The sequence below is a fragment of the Gavia stellata genome, chromosome 4, assembly GCF_030936135.1.
Source record: "Gavia stellata isolate bGavSte3 chromosome 4, bGavSte3.hap2, whole genome shotgun sequence".
Classification (NCBI taxonomy): domain Eukaryota; kingdom Metazoa; phylum Chordata; class Aves; order Gaviiformes; family Gaviidae; genus Gavia; species Gavia stellata.
Window position 1 is genome coordinate 25,850,712 of NC_082597.1, and position 13,890 is coordinate 25,864,601.

The window sequence follows — 13,890 nt, forward strand, 5'->3', positions numbered from 1 at the left end:
CAAATGGAGTTGCATCCTGTGCCTTGATTTTGATCGTTTATTTGAATCTCTTTTAGTAGCAAAAATACTTGCTTTTAAGTCAGTTAATACATGCTGCTGTTCCCCATCTTGATCTCCCTAATAGGTGGACCCTTTCTTGTATTTTGCTGATAGTGTCAGAGCCATCAGTAATTTGAATTCCACATCAACGTTAAAGCAATACCCCGATCACTAAAAATTGCTGAGCTGGCTCAAAGGCAGTTTTATTTGATTCATTCTAATGTCCTTCTTTTCAATGATAAAGTGATAAACATTTCAATTTTCAGATTAAAGAGATAGTCTGAACCAGCCTATTTAAATCATTGCTATTATCTCAAGTTTAGGTCTGGTATTTTTGTTTTTTTGTGTTCTTTCTGTTCAAGAATTGAAATCAAGGTAATGGTTTAGTGGTAGACTTTTGTTGCTATGGAACTATTCATTATCTTACGATACGGGATGCACAGACCAGAGACACAAAGATTTGATTTCATAAACACAATATGAAGCTTTTAATCCTTTCACTCTTACTGAACAATTTACATGGCACACTAGTTTTCAGTACATTTTTTATTCTCCAAATGTGTGCGCTGGATGTATTTTAAATGCCTTCCTGAAGAAGATGAAGACATAGGGTATGAGTAGGGCTACAAAGATGATTAGGGGACTGGAACATCTTTCTTATGAGGAAAGGCTGAGGCACTTGGGTCTTTTTAGTCTGGAGAAGAAAAGACTAAGGGGAGATCTTATTAATACTTACAAATACTGAAGGGGTGGGTGCCAGGAGGATGGGGCCAGTCTTTTTTCAGTGGTGCCCAGTGACAGGACAAGAGGTAACGGGCACAAACTTGGTCATAGGAAGTTCCATCTAAACATGAGGAGGAACTTCTTTACTTTGAGGGTGGCAGAGCACTGGAACAAGGTGCCCCGAGACGTTGTGGAATCTCCTTCTCTGGAGGTATTCAAAACTTGCCTGGACGCATTCCTGTGCAATCTGCTCTGGGTGAACCTGCTCTGGCGGGGGGGATTGGACTAGATGATCTCCAGAGGTCGCTTCCAGCCCCTATTGTTCTGTGAATTCTGTGATTCTGTGAGTATGCATACACGCATGTGTTTGTGTGTGTGTCTGTATGTGCGCATAAATGTGTTCATATATACTTATTTTTCCTACAGTGTTTTTAAACATACCAGACTTAAAATCTAAATATTGGAAATCCCATAGAAAGATAATGTGTCTTGGTTAATGGTATGATGCTTTAGGAGGTATTTATGGGGTACAAAATTATTTTTTAAAGGGTAGCGTAAAAGAAGCATTTAATGTGTCAGGCACCTGGGCAGATTCCTAGGCAGGTGGAATCCTCTGCAAGGGAAAAGGAACCAGGTCATAAAATTCACAGAGCAAAATAGGGGGACTAAAAAGATGGGAAAATCTTCATGGCATTAGATTTTTTTAGTCTAGGTCCTGTTGGTGGCCCTCTGTGGAGAACTGTTTTTCATCTGCACTACACTCTTTCAGATGGTGGAGTGAAAGGAATCTCCATAGCTACATGGATGAGAAGGCAGAGCAGGCTTTGTCCCACTTACAAGACTATTCAGGCTCTTACCCTAATGTACCATGCAAGATCATGTAAGAACACTTCATATTTTGGAGAAGAACAAGGGAAAAAATATTTCAGTCCAGGCTTCATCAGGTAACAAATTTTGGGGTGGAAAGTTCACATTGTGAAGAAAGAAGATGAGATTAGTATGATTTATTTATTAATTTACATTGGTATCTACCTCAGCTTGAAAATACTGCTCTGATAAATAAAAGTAGACTGTAAGGCAGAGCAAGGAGGAAACAAAACAATGTCAGGGATAAGATCTCACCAGGGAAAAATACTAAGAGCATTTACTGAATAATGCAGGAACTATTAATCAGAAAGCCAAGCCTGCTCCCTGAGCTGTGAGCTTGAGAGGGAATGTGTGTGCATGTGTGTGAGTGTATCTGTGTGTGATCTCAAATGAAGCTTGCACTTCAGCTGTTGCAGGCTGGGGACACCAGGCTTCAGACAAAAGAGTTTCAGTTAAAAGGAAGTACTACTCAAACCAGCAAAGACAGCTGGGGATCTCTCTGGACAGAGAAAGAGGACATATGGAAAAGACAAATTATGAGATGCAGTCTGTGTAGACATGTGAAGAAACAGAGGCTAGACTCAAAAAATCTAAACAAGGTTCAAGTAATCATTCTGCTGTACTGAGATGAGCAAGCAGGGAATCACACCAGATCGGGACAAAGACCAAAGCTTGTTGGTGAGAAGTAGTAGGCAGGGGACACACTAGCCAGTGGTATCAGAGGAGGAAGATATTGAAAACAACTGTAGTATTAAGCTGGTGGAACATATTAGCTGGCCTTATCTCTGAGAGTTTACCCTAAACTAAACCCCAACCTGGCAAAACCCCCGTCTTGCTTGAGTCAGAAAATCTGCTATTCCAAGTGGCTGAAACTGAAAGAGAAGAAGCTTGATGATTGGAAGAAACCAACAAGATTAAAATTAAGACCAAGGGGTAAAAGGTAGATTAAAATGCAGTATGGTCCTAACTATGTGATGGGGGAAGGATGGAGAGAGAGTACCCTAGTTAATCTGGTGACACAAATACCAGGCAAATGCTTTGGACAGCCTTCATGCTGCTAGTCTGAAAACGTGATTCTTGAACAAGCCAAGGGCAGAGAAATACTCAGCTTCCTGAAGATCACCTTCTAGTCCAGTATGTATATATGCCTCAAATCTCCATCCACTAGCTTTTTTAAAAAGAAGAAGCACTGAGTCTAGAGAAGGCAATTTTGGTCACACTGGATGTAGGCATTTTCGTTGTCTACCTGTCTGGGTAAGGCTTTAGTTTTATAACAACAGAAACAGGGCAAGCGAATTGGCCGATTTCCAGCACTAAACAAAGGGGAGCCAGCTCTCTGGCTTCTTGTTATGCAGGGCAATGACACACCAGGTATCTCTGACATTTTTTGTGACAGCGGTGGTGCTGAGGAAAGGTGGGGCTGCAATGTTCTGCCTGCCTGTAGAAAGTGCAGGGCTACCAGAGTTGCCACTGGTAGAACAGATGAGACACTGACAGACTTGCAACCAGGCAAAACACATGCATCTTTCTACATCTGATCTTCCAAAGGTGCAAAGATGGCCTTGCAGGCAGGCTTCAAGGAGTATTCCACTCTTCTGAAGGACTTTCTGAATTCCTGGTTTCATCTTGTGGATTCAAAGAAGTTCTAGCTAGCTCCTTGGACTCTGTCTCAGAAGGGATGTAGAAATTACCATGGCATACATGAAAGTATTTTCATCCAGTCATAGAAGCAGCATGTGGCTCATGCTGAAAAGTGCTCAAAATCTTTAAAGACTGGATTCACTAGTAGAGTGAAGTAGTTATAATGATGCTAGAGTGGAGTTTTGTCCTCCATAGCTCTATCATGAAGGTGATTCCAGTAAAAGTGTTGCAATTATGCTCTGCCCATAATAGAGGGGTTAAAACTCTCTGCACTTCCTTTACTCATTTGGTTCTTTTCATAAACAGGAGGGAGAGGTAGGAACAAGAATGATACTTTATTACTTTTAGGACTATCAGATCTTCTTTCTCATAGTAGTTTGATTCTACTGGACTATACAGTGTTACCAGAGCTGTTAGGGACCTCAGAGGAAAGAAAGACAGCAAAGGTCTCACTTCTTATAGAAGCACTAATAAAAGAACTATTAATTGTGAAATGGCAAATAACATACAGCCTGCATAGCAAGTCTGTTTTCTCATTCCTCCTTCACAATGCCAGAGCTGAGGATCAAAAGGACGTAACTCAATATTTACCTCTTCAGCAGAGAATGTCATGTTTCAGATGCCGGAGGTAACATTTTGACCAGAAGAGAATCATCATCAGAGGTTTGGTCTCCCTGCTAGAGATGTAAGCAGCTGCCTGCACAGCAGTTGGTAAAGCTTGGGAAGAAAAGTTTAATTAGATGTGGATATTTGTAACCCACTTGTGCCTGCTATGCACCTTTGCATGAATAAACTGCATGTTACATTTAGAGAAACAATTTTGACTTTAAACAACCATAGACAGCCATAAAGAAATTTCCTTGTATAGGCCAAAATGCAGCTGGGCTTCTAATATTACAGGGAAGCTGCAACTCCAAAACTGAGGGTTAGTCTCCAACTGGCCTCTTCCCTTGAAGAGATGAAGGCAATCTCAATTACATGTAATGGGTAATCTCAATAGGTTCAATTTTAACTGCTTTTGGTCTCAAAGAAGAATTTTAATCAGAATATGGGAAAATCTGGTGGCAACTGGATCCTCATCTCCATTTTGCATTAACTTTATAAACTAGCTAAAACAAACCCAGTTGTTTATCTATGATACAACCTTACATTTTGGTGGGCTGTCATGATAAACCATAACCAGTGAGATCCATTTATGATACAGGGACATATTGTATAAAGCTATTTGCACATTTTATTTGTATAGTCCTGAGGTCAATACTAGCTTCACTACATACAGGCTGACAATTGAAATGGTTTTATTTACATGTATAATCAAAGAGGCAAACTTTTCCTGCCCTTTGGTATTTTTCTTACTAGAAAAGGAAACAATGGAAGCATGATAATTCATTATATGCCTCTTTTCATCCATTTGCGTCCTCGTTTGTTCTTTTTTAGTGCACCAGAGAAATTAGGAATGCAAAAGACTCATTAGATCATGTCCTGATTTTTACCCATAGCTTCTGGTGATGTAAGAATATCCCTTCTAATTTAACCATAGTCCAGTTTACAGCTGAACTGCTGAACAAAACCGAAAACTAGATTTAAAGAGTAATTTCTGTGTTCCAGTATGCACACGTATCAGGTCAAAGTAGAAGTGCCTTCAAAGAAATGTTTTGACTTATCTTTTCCAAAGATGTTCCAGAATTGCCTTATTATGACACCCAGAAATCACATGTCATTTGAAAGCAGACTGGCCCTTGGGCGTTCTGTCACCCTGATTACATGCAGGAGCACATTGGGGACCTAGTTTGGGACAGCTGGTTGTTATTCTTGGGTAAAATTTTGGTTACACCCTGTGCTTCGCGACCTGCTCCAACATGTACTTCTCAATGGAAGCCAAACCCCAGCATATTGAGGCAATAGTATAATAGGCACTTTTTTTTAAATCGGCAATTGTGGCTTAAATAGACATCTTCTTTCCCTCCTCCCATCCCTGTCCCACTTTGTTCCTGTGCTTGCACACACCTTCAGTTGTTTGAGTCTGCTTGAGTTGTACTGGAGAATGAGAAGTATTCTCATTAAAAAAATAGCTGGTTTTTTTTTAGCTAGCTCAGTTCTGTTTTACTACATGGCTACAGAGATAATTGCACCTGTCACTATACATGTTAGATACTTCTTACTATTTTCATGGTTTTGTTGAAATAATTTTTAAATCTCTGATTTTAAAGGCCCATAAAGAATCAAGAACTCTTGCAAAAAACATTAGTCAAGAAGTCCTCAACTTCTGTTTTGACACTGATCTGAATGTGAATCATGGGCTGAACCATAATTTTTGTGTCGGTTTTCCCAGCTTTAAAACGTGAATAATAGACATTCTCCTACTGCCAGATTGATAAAGACATTAGCAGTACAAAACTGGAAAGTGCTAAATAAATGCAAAAGGTGTTGGGTTTTGTTGTGATTTTTTCAGAAGAAGGTCAGCACGTTCTGACACAGACAAACCACTGTTGGAGGAGCTAACGCAGGGACAACCATTATTTGCTGAAGGAGCCTCAGAAGCAAGATTGCACTTTTAATGCAGCTATGGCATAATTGCTTTAATGGACTCTTTAAGCACTAAACCCTGGTTCTCTCAAAAGAAGGCCCTGGTTTTGATTTTATTCACACTATGGATCCATACTTAGTGGTAGATTGTTATTGATTTAAAAGCCCTACTAGCATGAGCATCGGTAAGCCTAATTAATAGACTCAATGAAGATTCTTATGGAAGTATATTTCAGACAGATTATTTTAGTTGAGCTGCTGCAGTTTCTTGCAATGACCCTAGTACTCGCCTTCTAATGAGTCAATTCACTAATTTGATATCAGAGGCTGTAATTTTCTGCGTTTAGGTTTATTTGCACAGCAATTTTAAAATACTTAAAAGGCCATCTCAATTTGATGCAGCAGTCTAAATATGCATTGCAAATGCAGAAGTACCAAGTTTTATGGTGAACATGGACATACATGATGTTACTGTGAATTCTATTGTGTACAAATGTGAACAGATATATCCTACATCTTAGGTGTTACTAAAAGTAGAAGGTCTTTCTTTGGGGGTGCTGTAAGCCCTGAAAGATGGCAATGTTCCCTACTAGGCAATAGGAATGTAAATATATTCTCTACATGATTGTAGAGAACACAACACTCTGTGCTGTTCAGTGATGTCTAGTACTCTGCTGTGAGGTCAGTATTCACAGTGGCAGTCAACAGCCACTGCAGGTAGTGGCTTTTGAATAAAAGGTCATGTTTTTCAATAGCCTCATTCTGACTGAAAGCCTGAAAGCTTCTTGGAACTTCTTGATCTCTGCAGTATAAAATCAGAATTAAACAAGAAACAGAGTTTGACAGGTAGATACACAGTCTGCAAAAATCTCTTCAGGATGCCAATTCCCCTGTTCATTTGAGACCTAGGGAGAAATCCTAGCCCAGCAGAAGGTGGTGTGAGTTTTTCATTGACTTCAACAGATTCAAGATTTATCCTTGATATTCTAAGAATAAAATCTATGAAGTCCACCTCTCTCCAGGTGCTCTGGGAGTTTATTGTTACCATAATGGAAGTCAGCACTCCCCCCACAGTGCTGAGTAAAAAGCGTTCCAGCTGGGTAAGAATTAGACCTTATAATTAGGGATTGTCAGACAGATGGAATCACAGTCCACCCAAACCAGGAGGTATTTATTACACAAAACAGCTCCAATTCCATATTAGCATGTTTCGTCAAACCTGAATTCCAGATTTGTTTTATTCTTTTTAAGCAATTCTGCCTTCCCTATCTGGAACACAGTACAGTGCAGGTGGGATTCATCTTACCTGGCTTTACGCTGTCACAGCATGAGTCCATGCTGGTTACTTAGGCTGCTGTTTTCTCTATGGAGCACAATAGGCACTTTCGGAGTGCAGTTCACCTGGTCTGGTTTAGATGTGGGAAGAGCCTTAAATGGTGCTGCTAAAATTCTCAATCTCCTTTCAGGAGAAAATCAACTCTCCGATAGGCATTTTGGCAGAGTATCTCATTCATGTCCTTACTTGTTCTGCTCCTCCAGCTTGCACTTAAAATTCTCCTGCTGGATACACCCGAAGTCAACAAGCATATCTCTGTGAATAGAGATGGATGGATCATTGGTTTGCTGACTGTTTTGGCCCAGCCTGGAACTTCACTTCCCGAGAGGAATATTCTAAAAGGATCAATAAACTAAAATATACAAACCCCAATAATTTCAAATTATACAAAGAACATTTTGACCCCAAGTGAAGTGGCGTACATAGATTTTTAGTTTAAAGTGAAGTCTCTTTTATATATACATGAAGGAATCTCAAAACAAGAAGTTCTTTCAAACAGAAAAGTTTTGAAAGTAAAATGCTTTGGTGTTAAAAAATGGTTTTAGCCACTGCTTTTTTAAATCCAGTTCTGTGTTTAGATGTTGGCTCCTGCTGAGCTGACTGCAGCTTCATTCCTGTTTATATCCAAGAAACATTCTCAAATTAGGAATCAACCTACCCTTCTCATCTACAGGAGCCAGTAGGCATCTAGATCATATCATGGCCCCCACAAAGGACGGTGGGAACTTGTAAAAAGTTTGTCATTACCATCACAGTAGTTAGGGCATTCAGTGGTGACTCAGATACGAGACCCTTCAGTTAGTTGTAAGTAGTCATTTACACACAGTCTCTCCCAATGTAAAAAGCTGAAAGAGGCTCACCTTAGAAACCACAGTTTTCTAGTGCTTATGCTGCAGACACACGCTTTTAAGTTAATGTTTGAATGACACTGCAAGTTTGAAAACTGCCCTCAACTTCCCAGTAGAGTGCTCTAAGCATGTGGCTAGTGGCCAAACCACAGCATGCAAGAAAAGGGAGGGTATCTGTGTAACATTTCCATTGGAACCCAGCAAAGGTGCCAAACTCCTGGGGAGAGTTCACAGCTGACAGCTCTTGGCAAAAGAAGTCAGCTGCTTTCTGAGCAGCATTGGTTTCAGGCACAGTGCCTTCTCCTGGCATGCTCTGCTGAGTTGCCAGGATGGCTCTGGCTCAGTTTCTGTAAATAGTTTTCTCCACGCACTTCCTTGTAGCACAGGGGCTGAGCTCCCAGCTCAGGCCTGGGAACTCCAGCGCAAGACAGAGCATGTTGTGGGTTTCATCCTTCATTTCTCTGGGTTCAGATTCCTATCTATCTGCAAAAGTTAGAAGAGTACCAAGGTGTAATTAGGCACTAAACCTACAAGAAACTATTGTAGACAGTCTTGAGATGGCATGTTACTCAAAGAAAGAACTTCCAAAAATATTGAAAACTTAGAAACTAATAATATAAAAACCCCTTCACGTAGATTTGGTGAGGTCTACTTACTGCAATAAATTTATCATGGTTTGCTTCCCAATTCATTCAACAAAAAAAGCAGCTCCTAAAATACTTTCATTAATTTAATCAAAGACAGGCTATACAGGAGTATAATGATGGATTCAGCCATGTACTTTCTACTAGTTTACAAGATGAAGTAATCAATATGATGACATGACACAAAATTATGAGGGACCATCAGTTTTGCGTCTTTTTCAGTGTCAGGTTGAATTAAATTCTACAGCCACAAATAATTACATGCTTTTGCAAGAAGAATGGTCATATTTCAGTTGAATTTTATGAGTGAGTAAAGATAAGAACAATCAACTTTGCACATACCAACAATTCAATTTTTGCCAAGGTCCACATTTGCATTTAATCATAAATGAAAAAAACCCTCTGAAAAATCAGTTCTTATGAGTAGTTTAGAATAACTGAGTGCAAGGACTGAAGAATGGCATAATTCTTATAATTTTCTACTTAGTTTACACTTGCTGCAGTTCAACTGAATTTGCCTCCAATTAAGCAGTTTTGGCAAATTTTATCAATAAATCAGAAAAAAAGATACAATTTCTAAAAGGCATGGATATATTTATACTCTACACATGTAACTTATAGAACTATATGTGCTTTATTAAGCCCACAAAGTGGAAATTAGACACTGGGGGCATATACACAATGCCCTTGTGCAACAGCAGTATTTCCTAAAGTCTTTGGGGCCAAGCAAAAAGCTCATTGTGTCTCAGTTTCTTTGGCCCAAAGGGAACATAAGACTTTTCATGTCTCTTACTGCTTGACAGACAAATCTATCCCAATCCTTTCGGGTCCTCAATATTCAGATAAGACTGATTCATACGTTTTAATAATTTTATATGTAGGAGCTGGTTTTGGAGCCTTAGCTTCCTGTCCAAGCTGATCTCTGCAGGGTGGTTGAGAGGTATGGTTTCCTCCTCTGACCCCAAGCAAGGGGGCAGTTTGCAATCCATGGTACGTTCACAGACTGTATCTTGACAACCTGTCTTCTGAGCTAGAAAGTCTTTTGTTGTTGTTGTTGTTGTTGTTATTATAGCTTTTAAATTTACTTCTATTTGGTTGGAAACCAAGAGCAGTTACTGCCCTTGTTCTCATGGCAGAAGGATTCTCAAATCCAGTGCTCTCCAAGTCCTTCTAGCTAGCTCTTCCCCGCCACTTCTTCCCACCTATGGAACCAGCCCCTACCTACTGCAATGGACGTTTTCCCAAGAAGAGCAGAAGGATGGACAGGATCTTCTGCAGGGCTGGGTGTGCTGTAGACCTCATACCTCAGAGAGATGGGGAAAAAAAGGGTCCAGGAGTTAGCTGGAGGAGGTAACTTTCTTCTCCAGCAAGGAAAGGAAAGGGATAAAGATCCTGCAGGAAGATTGTAGAAGGTTCTGGGCATTGAGGTTGGGCAGGGAAGAGTTGGAATTAGTGGGTGGAGAGAAAGACTTCATAGTTGTGCAATATCCCTAATCACCACTGATTCTGTCCATTCTGCTGAGGCCTTAAACTCTCAAAATCTCTGCTGATCCATTCCAGGTCTCACTCCCTAATGTCCACCTCCCAGCCTCTGAAATGACACAACCTAGATCTTCCCTTTCAGTCCTTACGTCCTTTCACCCCCGAAATCTTTGCTGATCCATGCTGGGTCTCATTCCTGAATGCTCACCTCCCCGTATAATTTGTATTATGGTAGCAAAGCTGAAGTGCACGTCAAGCCTTGATGCTGGTTTCAAGCTCACCTGTCCTGCCCTGGTGAGTTAGGAAAATACTTGGATCTAAACCAGGGACCTGAAGTCATAGATTATAATTTTCTGTTGAACGCTGCCTCCAGAAGCAGGAGTTCAGGGTCACAGCATGAAAAAAGGGCATGTTTTAAAGAAAAGTAAGAAAACTGTAAGGAGAAAGTAATCTATGAAGAGGTACCTCTAAAGCCATGTAGTGGCAGTACTGTCAAAATTTAACTCTCTCTTTAAGAAGAGGTCAAGTGGTAGTGGCTAGTGGAGGTGGAGCAGGCTGTCCCACAGTTCCAACTTCTCCCTCATCACAGTGAGATCTTGCTGTGGCAAAGTGGGACATGGATGAATCTTCCTCAGCCCCTTTAGTCCTTGTGGCTTCTGCTGAATGCTTCACGTTCTGTCATGATGCTTCACGTTCTCACACTCTATAGCAATGTCCTCATACCTGCTAACAGAGACTGGTAACAGCAACTACATCTCCCCCTTGGAGACTCGCTGAGGTGTACTGTCCACAGCACGCAGCCTGCCTTTCTCTGACAGGAAAGCTCTTCTTCACGCCACAAACCCAGTAGATAACTCTGGTTTTGCTTTTGTTTCTCACACTTCATAATTTTCATGATTTGTAGCTACAACATCCCATTACTATTTGTGGTAAGTCAGCTTAGCAGTTGAGGCCCATCATAAAGGACCTAATTCAAGGACGGAGCTCCAGCTGAAAATTGGCAGCAGCTTATGTAACAAATCATGTATCATTTCTATTCGCCAGACAAAGTAACTTTTACCATTTCCCGTACCGTATTAAAGGCACTTGAAAGGAACAACGTGACGGGACGTACATAAGTATTTTGAGCTGACGTGTAGTAGGAAAACGGTCTGCGCAGGAGACCGTGGGGAGGACAGCGCTGCGACGGGCCTGGGCTCGGCCTCGGCCTCGGCCTCGCCCCGGGCACGGCGGGGGGGAGGGCCCGGTGCGGGGCGCTGGCGGAGGCGGTTGTACCCGCGGGGGCGTTGGGGGGCTGGTTGTGCCGGAGCGGGGAGCCTCCAGGGCCTCGCGGGGAGCCCGCGGGACTCCCCGCGGCGCAGGGGGCTCCGCAGGCCGCGGCCCTGGCCGCCCTGGCCGCCGCCGCCGGGCGCCCGTGAGGCGGCGGAGGTGCTCGGGGGGGCGCTGCGCCTTCCAGGAATCGGGGGCGTTGAGGGGGCGTGCCGGCGCCCGCCGTGACGCCGCGGCCAGGGCCTCCCCATTGGCGGGCAGCGAAGGGTGTACCCGGAGGGCGGCTCGCGGTTGGCTGCCGCCCTGGGCGTCGGCGGTGCGCTGGACATTGGCCGGAGGAGGGAGTCGGGCCGAGCGGCCGTGCCTCCCCCGCTGCCCCGCTCGCCCTGAGGTAGGTACGGCGCTGCCCGCCGCCCCGCTGGGGCACCCGGCGGCCCCCGCGCCCGGCGGCGGTGCCCGGCGCTCCCTCTGGCAGCGAGCGCGGCCTGGTGCCTGCCGCGCGGGCAGCGCTGCCGGCGAATCGGCCGCTCCGCCCCGGCCTCCCGCGGCCGATGCCTCCCGCTCACTGCGCTTCTCCCCCCGCCCGCCTGCCCGCCCGCCTGCCTGCTGCACCTCCCTGCCTCTCCTAACGGGGATTTGTTTTCCTGCGCGTCGCCCCTCCTCGCAGGAGGCTGGAGGGGCCCTGTCAGACCCACAGCCGCAGGTTTAGGGGGGCGAAACACGCTGGCAGCGCCGGGCACTTTAGTTTAGCTGGGTCTCAAGTAGTAATCGGAGGCACAAGTTGCCCGTGTAAGTGTCTTCAACTCACTCTAGAAATAGGATCATATTCAAATTGTGTGCTGTAATCAAATGCATGGCCGTTAGGTTTTTTGCCTTTGCTGTATTGCTCAGTGCTATTTTAGTCTCAGTGAAACTCGAAGGTGTGTGGAACAGCCCCCACAGCATGGGTGATGCAGCACTGGTGCCATCTGGCTCCCTCGCTCAGCCAGTGTGCTGAGGAGGCCAGAGAGGATTCACCAGGTCTGCAGGCTTTGCATTCTGAAGTTACTTTCACTTTTACAACAGGATTTCAGTATCTCTGTGGCAAAGCCTGAGCATACACAGGGAGGAAGGCCTATGAACTTCTGGCCTGCCAGAGGTCACACAGAGTGTTTGCTTACTGCTGTGGTTCCCCCTCACATGCTGTAAGTGCAGAGCAGCTCACTCCCTCTTGAAAGTGGTATTTTCCTTCTTGTAGGACTCCTCTGTGTGAGGGAAATTTCCTTCGCTGCAGGCTTGGGTATGAGGTACAGCGCATTGGTATGCACTCCTCTCATTGTTATACTTTTGTGTGCAGTAATAGTGACATTGTGTGACAAGACTTCCTCTATTTTTGAGAGGTACTGACATGCTCTGTGAGGATCCTCTTAGCATGCTGAAGAGCGGTGTCATAAAATAACTCCAGCTTCTGTACAGTAGCTTCCGCTGGCGGACAAATCTAGGGATGGTAGGAAGACTACACTCAGAGCTAAGGTAGAGGACTGTGTGCTTCTGTTCATGCCTCCCTTCATGTGCTAGTTTTTCTGTTTAAGCAAGCCTGGAGTTAAATAGGACCTCTTAAGGCTTTAAGTGTAAAGAGATTTTACACGATTGAAGCATGAGGACAAACAGGATTTTCCAAGTGACTCGGATACAGATATTCATGCAATTGTCAGTTAAAATTGCTTTGGAAACAAAGTTCACATCTTCGAAGCCTCTATCTTTGAGATCCACATCTTTTAATCGCATAAATATCTGAAGTCCTTAGGCTCCTAGGTATTTGGTGCTGGACCTGTGTGGTCCCCTTGCCATTCACAGCAGAGCTAAGCAGTGGCATATATGCTTCACTGGGAGTGAAGAGGAGGAGAGAGAAAATAAAGGCATAATCCTCTGCAGTGAGAATCTATCCTGATGAAGCTTTTCCACTTTGCATAAAATTTTGTTTAGGAAGAAAACCTGTTGCTCTTGGCCACACATATGCTGACCACTAAGCAGTAGTTATGGTCTTGTCCTTCCATTTTCAGCTTGTGTAAGAATTAGTTATGTAAAAATACTTAGCATTGGTCTTACATATTGGGCTTTCTCTTTTAATCAACTGCTTGCATTATAGCCTGTGTTCTACTTTCTTTCTGTGTGTTTTTTACTTCTTACTGCTCTTGATGCAAGCTTTGATAAGTGCTTGGTCTTTGCATGTTTATGCTGGCAAATTAATTTAATTGGTATATTAAGTTTCCAGCATTCTTTTTAAGCCATGTAAGTAAAAACTTGGTACATTGAACACATGAAAAGCCTTACTTTACAGTAGTACAAACAATTTGTTTCTGTAACGACACCCCACCAAACCAAGATGCAACAAAGTATGCTGAAAGTAAATTCTTGTCTCACAAAAGCAGGTTGTAAGTAGAGTATAAAGTATCTGGTTTGTGTTTTACAGCAGATGTTAAAGGAGACCAGAACTTCTGCACAAACAATGTTTGAAGCATACATATACATGTAT

At 43.1% G+C, this 13,890-nt stretch overlaps 1 protein-coding gene across 1 annotated transcript in view; it reads left to right on the forward strand.

Moving 5' to 3' along the window:
* The first annotated feature begins 11,727 nt into the window (after window positions 1-11,727).
* AASS (aminoadipate-semialdehyde synthase) overlaps window positions 11,728-13,890 on the forward strand; it is a 33,859-nt gene continuing 31,696 nt past the window's right edge. The window contains exon 1 of the mRNA XM_059816258.1: window positions 11,728-11,766. The gene's annotated coding sequence lies outside the window, so the exon portion shown is untranslated. The remainder of the gene's footprint in view (window positions 11,767-13,890) is intronic.